General features: G+C 33.1%; 1 pseudogene; it reads right to left on the bottom strand.

Moving 5' to 3' along the window:
• Nucleotides 1-771: 771 nt before the first annotated feature.
• LOC123253085 lies at nucleotides 772-3,169 on the bottom strand (annotated as a pseudogene).
• Between the last annotated feature and the right edge of the window lie 4,080 nt (nucleotides 3,170-7,249).

Raw genomic sequence — 7,249 nt, 5'->3', positions numbered from 1 at the left:
CTTGGCAAAGGAGGCATAAAAAATACTGAAGAGAATCATACTTAAAAAAACAAAATTAACTAAATGACAAAAAGGGTGCAAAAATCCATTGAAGAGAAGAAATGTTTTAAAAGTAGAGTTTATCAAATGGAATAGGAGATAAAAAAAATCTCATTGAAGAAAATAATTCCTGAAAAATTTGAACTGGGCAGGTAGAAACTAATGAGTCCTTGAAATATCAAGAAACAAAGAATAATCAAAAGAATAAAATATAAAAGAAAATGTGAAACATTATTTGGACAATTGACCTAGAAAATAGATCAAAGAGAGATAATTTTTTTAAATTATTGAAATACAAGAAATTCATAGTATGAGAGAGAGAGAGAGAGAGAGAGAGAGAGAGAGAGAGAGAGAGAGCTTAGATATATTTTAATAATATTAAGGAATAATTTCCTGACATCCTGGAACCGGAGGATAATTTTTTTCTATTACAATTTTTAAATTATATTTAGATATTACAAAAACCAAAGAATAAAATCTACTCCTTCAAGTTACACAGTGAAAAATGGAAGCATCCCATTGTTTCAAAGGTGCAAAATCAAGAAAAAATGAATAAGCACAATAAATGTACTCAATTATTTTAAATACTATTTCCTGAAATATTGTATTTAAATGAGATATAAATCAGCTTGTAGCTGATTTGAGAGAGTAATAAATCAGTTTTTTATTCCAACATTAACTATAAATAAATGAGGAATTTTGTTCTGGCATCTTTTACAAATTCTTCAATATCTATGTCTTCTATTCTTTGCCTTTTGGAGAAAACATTACATTGTAAGGTTGCTGTCTTTTAGAACGCAGACAAGGATCAAGGTCTTCCTTAATGTATTGTCTGTCCACACAAGTCTGAGTTGAAGGAAACCCATTTTCCCAGAAATTTTAAGGTGTGTTAGGAGGAAAATAGCAGAATCGGTGTCTTGAACAGGAGGCTAGATTCTTTTCTCTTTCTTATTCTGGAATATCTGCATAATAAATTTCACATTCTTTACATGTGTGTCCAAGTAATTTTATCCTCTCTTCTTTTTTCTATACCACCTCAATGTGTGGGAAATTTTGTAATGTGGTCTTTCTTTCATCTTTAAAGTAAGGCTCCACAAATGCTTATTGTTTGACTTTAATCAGGTATATCTTCATGACTGTTTATTTTCTTTGTAGGAAATGATAATTGATCTTCTACATAGAGATTTTCTTCTTACTCACATGGTGGAGAAGAATTTGCCAAATAGGATTCATATTCTTCATGTGTTGTCTGATCAAACAATTCAACTAAGCTATCATTCATTTTTCTTTCTTGCCTTGGACTTTTCTCTCCTTTCTGCTCTTGTTTCTTGATTTTTAAAAGCATAGTTTCACTAATCATTGTACAATCCATGTCCATAGTCTCACCTCCTAATCTTGACTGACTACCATCCTTTGTAATATCCATTTTATATTGAGAAAGATCTGCTGCTGGATCTATACTCCACTGGATATTTTCTAAGGATGATTTATCTTGATCATCTTGCAAAGTTTGTGCTTTAGTTACTCTACAAGGCTCTAATTGAAGAACAGAGGCAAGTTCACAATCTCCATGTCCCATTCTGCCTTTCATTTTTATTGGCTCATAACCACCAGTGACTTCATTTCCTTGGCTTTTTTCTTGACAGTGGATAGCTGAAAATTGATCAGATAGATCTAGGGGCTTATCCATTACAGAGTCTCCATTAATAGAAGGATGAATATCCCCTTGATAAGGAAAAGCATTTTCTTTATCAAAAGAGGTTTGGGGGCAATGTTCACTTTCTTCTTCTGTCTTCTTTCTTTTGGTTCTTCTGCCTCCCAATGGTTTCAGTGGCACAAAAAGATCACTTTTTTCAATAGCTTCATCTTTTGTATCAGTCCCAATTTTTGTACTTGTTAATTCACCTATATTCTTTCTCACATACACTTGTTTAATGGAAGAAGAATGATCAATAACAGTGCTTGCTTGAGAACCAAGATTAAGGCATGCAACAAGGCTGGTGTCTTCAGATTTTGATCTAGGTTTTTGTGGATTAGAATTACAATTATTGTTGAAATGGCTTGTTTTGAGATGGAACTTTCCCCCAGCCTCTAAAAGAGAAGGGGACAAGTTTGTGTTCAAACTTAAGCCATTTTTCAGAGTAGAAGCAGCCCCACACACAGGAGAAGATGCCAGAGGAGTCCAGTCAACTTCTGGTGGAGTTCTTGGAGAGGATTCTGAAAATCTTAAACCATCTATGATATTTTTTGTAGGTTCTTGAAAGGCTTGTTTCTTTGGCTCTGCTTCCTGCTGATGGTGCAGGTCTTCACTGAGAGAATTCAAAGCACTTTGAGAGTCAGATTCTTTTTGAACACCAAGTCCAAGTGTTTCAGCAACAACAGTAGCTAAATTAAAAGATGACTTCTCAATAGGATAATTGTTGGTTTCTTGGGTATTGGTCATAGTTGATAATGTTTGATCACAACTGTCTGCTATAATTTCATTTTCATAGTGGTTTTGCTGCAGTTGATTTGAACACTTTAAATCTTTTGCAAATCCGTTTGTACATAGAGGGTGCTCCAAATCAGTATTTGCTTGCTCTATATATCGGACATGTGGGTTCTTCCTTCTTCGTAGTCTGTTAAGACCAGGAATTGAGAAAGTCAATATAGGTGAATCAGGAATAATTTCCTCTTCAGGCTCTGCTACTTTATGTCCTTTCTTTTCAATTTTCTGATGTAGTTGCTCTGAAAGTTTTTTGTTTTCTTCTTGTAAAGCATTCTTATTAATCATAAGTTCAGTGATTAGTTTAAGATTTTGCTGCCGATTATTTTCAAATTCTTGTTTTTTCCTCATGTGTTCTTCGGTCACTGCACAATGGTCGCACAACCTTGCTCTTAACTGATCTTCCAAAACCTTAATGGTACCATGAAGAGTTTTCTGTTGCTCTCTCAGTTGTTGATTTTTAGTAAAAAACTTTTCCAATCTTTGTGCATCTAAAATTCGTTTCTTTTTCAGTTTGGTTACTTTCATCTGTAAGGCTTGTACTTCTTTGTCATGACACTCCTTCAGTTTTGCCCAGAGATCTTTAAAGTTACTGGTTGTTTCTGCAGAACTGGGACTTCCACAACTACTTGCAGGAACATTCATCTTGTTTTTCTTTACTCCCAGTCTTTTGCTTTCTTGATGTCCTCTCGCATTTTACAGTTATGGAACTGTCTCTATGAAAACAGTGGGGATGTCCCAGCATGCGTTCCTGAGGGGGGAGAGCTGCGCTTCTTACTGCCCGACCGGAAGTGGGGGGGGGAGGAACTTCGGGTAAAGAAGGACGTCGGAAAGACCGGTGAAACGCAGCTGGACTCTATGTAAAGGTCTCTGGGTGCCAGCGGAACCAAGGAATCGTCTAGGTAAAAGAGAAGAGCTCCTCCGGACTCTGGAATGAGGCATTAGCTCTTTCCACTGCCCCCCCTCACCCCGAGTCCGAGCCCAACTAGCCGAACCTCGGCCGTGTGGCCAGCCCGCGCTTTTGCTGGGGGGGAGGGGAAGAGAAGGCGGTAATTTATTATTATTATTTTTAATCACCAGTCATCTCTTGAAAGTTATTTGAAAACTAGAAGATTAGGTTATGAAGGGCTTTGAATGCCAAACGGAGGTTTGGAGACAACAGGGAACCTCTGAAGTTTATTGAGTCAGAGGAGGAGGTGACAAGAAGATCTGTGTATTGGGAAAATCACTTTAGTGACTGAATGGAGGATGGATTGAAGTGGGGAGATAGTAAAGGCAGGCGTACCCATTAGAAGACTGTTGAAATAATCCAGGGATGAGGTGATAAGGACTGTATTAGAGAGATGTTATAAAGATGAAATCAATAGATCTTGAGAAAATATTAGATATAGGAAGAGAATGAGATACACACTACTTAAATGAATGAAAATGTGGAGCTTAATCCAATTAATTAAAGTTTGGGATAATCCAGAACCAAACCTTTCACAAATTGAAAGGACTAGATTCAGCCTGAGAACAGGATGCCAACCCATGGACTCCTTTGGTCATTGTCTACATAGCAGATTTGCTTCTGCTTTATCACAGAAAGGACTCAAGTCCTCATTAAAGCCATGTCTACTATTTGTTACTGTTTACAAGTGGACTTCAGCTATCACAGATTTCCACGTGTAAGATGTATTGAATTCAGGCTTTCTTGAAACATATAAGCAATAAAGACAACCTAGAAAGACCCATAGATGTTCAGTCTATCTAAAACAATTATTACAAGATGTCATTGAGCTGGAATTACAAATACATCACCAATTTTCTACCACAAAACAATTCTGTAAAACCAATATGTATTCTTCTCAGTCACTTCCCAAATGAAAGAAATTATGCCAAAATATCCTGCTGTGTGCTCTTTTCCATTGTCATTTCAAGGTAAAAGTCAATCCTAGGCCAGCATACAGAGATCTTACACAACATTTTATTGTGGTAATTACCTTCTAAAATTAAAAGATGTTCCCATAAAAGGTATCCTCAGAAAGCAAAAGAAATTCTTAAAATTTTTGAATGGATAAGTAGCTTAAATTCTTGTAAAATATTTGTTTATTGGCTATCCCCAACAAATTCTGAGACAAGTGTCCATCTGGAATCCAATGCAATTAATTTTGTGATTTGATCAGCCTCAGAACATTTGTTCAGGAATGTATCTAAATATTCAAGTATAGGATGGGAGGGGTGATCTAATGTAATGTGGGATCTGTTGTGGCAGATGGCTAAGAACAGTTAGTCAAGTAGCATTTATTCAATGTTGACTATACACCAAACAGTGTGCCTAAGAGCTGTGGATAAAAAGAAAGACAAACAAACAAAGAAAGAAAGAAATTCCTGCTCTCAGTATTCAGCATTGCTTTTCTATGTATATATGCAAACAAGATTTGGAGAGTGATGGATTAATTTTATATCTCTTATCTTGTTTGTGGTGCAAATCATTCATAGATCTAGAACCTGATTATTATGAACTTTGAATCAAATGAATTAGCTGGTCTCATTCAACAAAGTTATAATTATGTAAAATGTGGTCATTGCTTCCAGCCCAATATAAATTCAAATAACTCAACCATTTCACAAGATGCATTATTCACATCAATCAGGATGTACTTATAGTATGAAAATTACACTACATATTCTTATTTTATGTTTATATTTTTTAAAATACATCTTACTTGTTTCATCAGATATTTTCAAATTGCATGTAAAAATTATTATTATTTTTTTAATTTTGAGTTCAAAATTCTCTGTCAAGGTGTTCTACTCCTCAAGAAAAAATAATTTTTTATATTGATTATACACATGAAGTCATGCAAAACATATTTCCATATCAGATATCTTACAAAAGAAAACAAAAAATATCAAAAGAAGGAAAAATTAAGAAAAAATTAAAGTATGCTTTGATCTGTATTCAGAGTTTATCAGTTTCCTCTCTGGAGATTGTTATTATCAAAGTATTTAAACCACACTTTTTTTATCCTTACATCTTTACATCTATTGGGGTGTGGAGAATGAAATATTTAAAGAAATTCCACATTGATTCCTATGCTTTCTTGTGTTTCTAATAAGAATGGGTGTTGCATTTTGTAAAATACTTTTTCTTCATCTATTCATATTATCATAATATTTGTGTTGTTTCATTGTAAAATTATGCTAATAATTTTTCTAATATTGAACCAGTTCCACATTGCTGGAATAAATCCCACCTGTTCATAGAGAATGGTTTTTCTGATATATTGCTATAATCTCCTTGTTAGAACTTTTTTTAAATTTTTGCATCAATATACTTTAAGGGAATATAGTTTTGTTTCTCTGTTTTTACTATCCCTTGTTTAGGTAGCAGAACAATATTTATGACATAAAAGAAATTTGATAGTACTCCTACATTATTTTTTCACATATTTTTGATAGTATTGATATTAATTCTTCATTAAACCTATGTTGGATCCAGATTTCTTATCCATTTTGCTATTTATGTATATATGTATGTATTTTCATGACATCAATTTAGATCTGAGTAATGTCTAAGGATTGCTTCCTTTCTGAATTTTCTCCTTACTTGTAAAAACTATTCATTACACACCTCTTTTATGTGAGATAATTTTTCACATTCTTCTCCTCTCTTCCCTCTTTTCTTTTCTTCCCTATCTTTTTTATCATCCTAACATAATCTTTTAACTATTGTACCCTCTTTCTATGTAGAATCATTCTAACTTATCTAATAAATAATAAGTTCTTAAAAGATACTTGTATCATTCTCTCAATATTGAAAGTTAAATAATTTAAACTTATTGAATATCTCATGATTTCTCCTTTCATATGTATTATATATGTATATCATATTTCTCTTATATTTAAAAGTCAAACTTTTTATTGATCTCTTCTTATCAGGAATAATTTAAAGATCTCTCATTAAATATAGATATTTCCCCTTGAGGGATTATACTCATTTTTGCTGGGGAGGTTATTCTTGCTTATAATCCTATCTCTTTTGCCTTCTGGAATATAATATTTCTGCCACTTCATTTTTTTTAACATGAAAGCTGTAAATATTGTATGATCCTGACAGTACAAAGTATTAAAATGGTACCTTTTCAGATTGTTAAGGTATTTTCTCTTTACCTCTGAACTCTAGGATTTGGCTATAATTTTTTTTAGAAGTCTTCATTTTGGGATCTCTTTCAGGTGACAATTTATAGATTCCTTCAATTTTCATTTTACTTTAATTCTAGGATATAGAGACAATTTTCCTTGATAATTTCTTGAAAAATTATATCTAAGTTTTTTTATAGTAATAATTTTCAGAGAGGTCAATAATTCTGTATTTTTTTTTCAGGTCAGTTGTTGTTTCAGTGAGTTATTTTACATTTTCTTCCAGTTTTTAAAATTCTTTTGACTTTGATTGTTTCTTGATGTCTCTTGGAGCCATTAGCTTCCAGTTGCCCAATTCTAATTTTTCCTGAATTATTTTCTTCAAGTGATCTTTTGTAATTCTTTTTCTCATTTGCCTATTTCTGTTTTAATAGAGTTATTTTCTTCAGTAATTTTGTTCCTCTTTTATCAACTCACTAATACTAAATGTTTCCAATTTTCCCCTTTGCTTTCTTCCTTTTCTTTTCTTTTCTTTTTTCCTCTTTCTTCTTTCTCTCTTTCTCTCTTTCTTTCTTTCTCTTCCTTTCTTTCTCTCTTTCT

This window comes from Gracilinanus agilis, chromosome 6 (genome assembly GCF_016433145.1).
Source record: "Gracilinanus agilis isolate LMUSP501 chromosome 6, AgileGrace, whole genome shotgun sequence".
Lineage (NCBI taxonomy): Eukaryota > Metazoa > Chordata > Mammalia > Didelphimorphia > Didelphidae > Gracilinanus > Gracilinanus agilis.
Note: the sequence above shows the minus strand (reverse complement) of the source record. Positions and strands in the feature narration are given on the sequence as shown.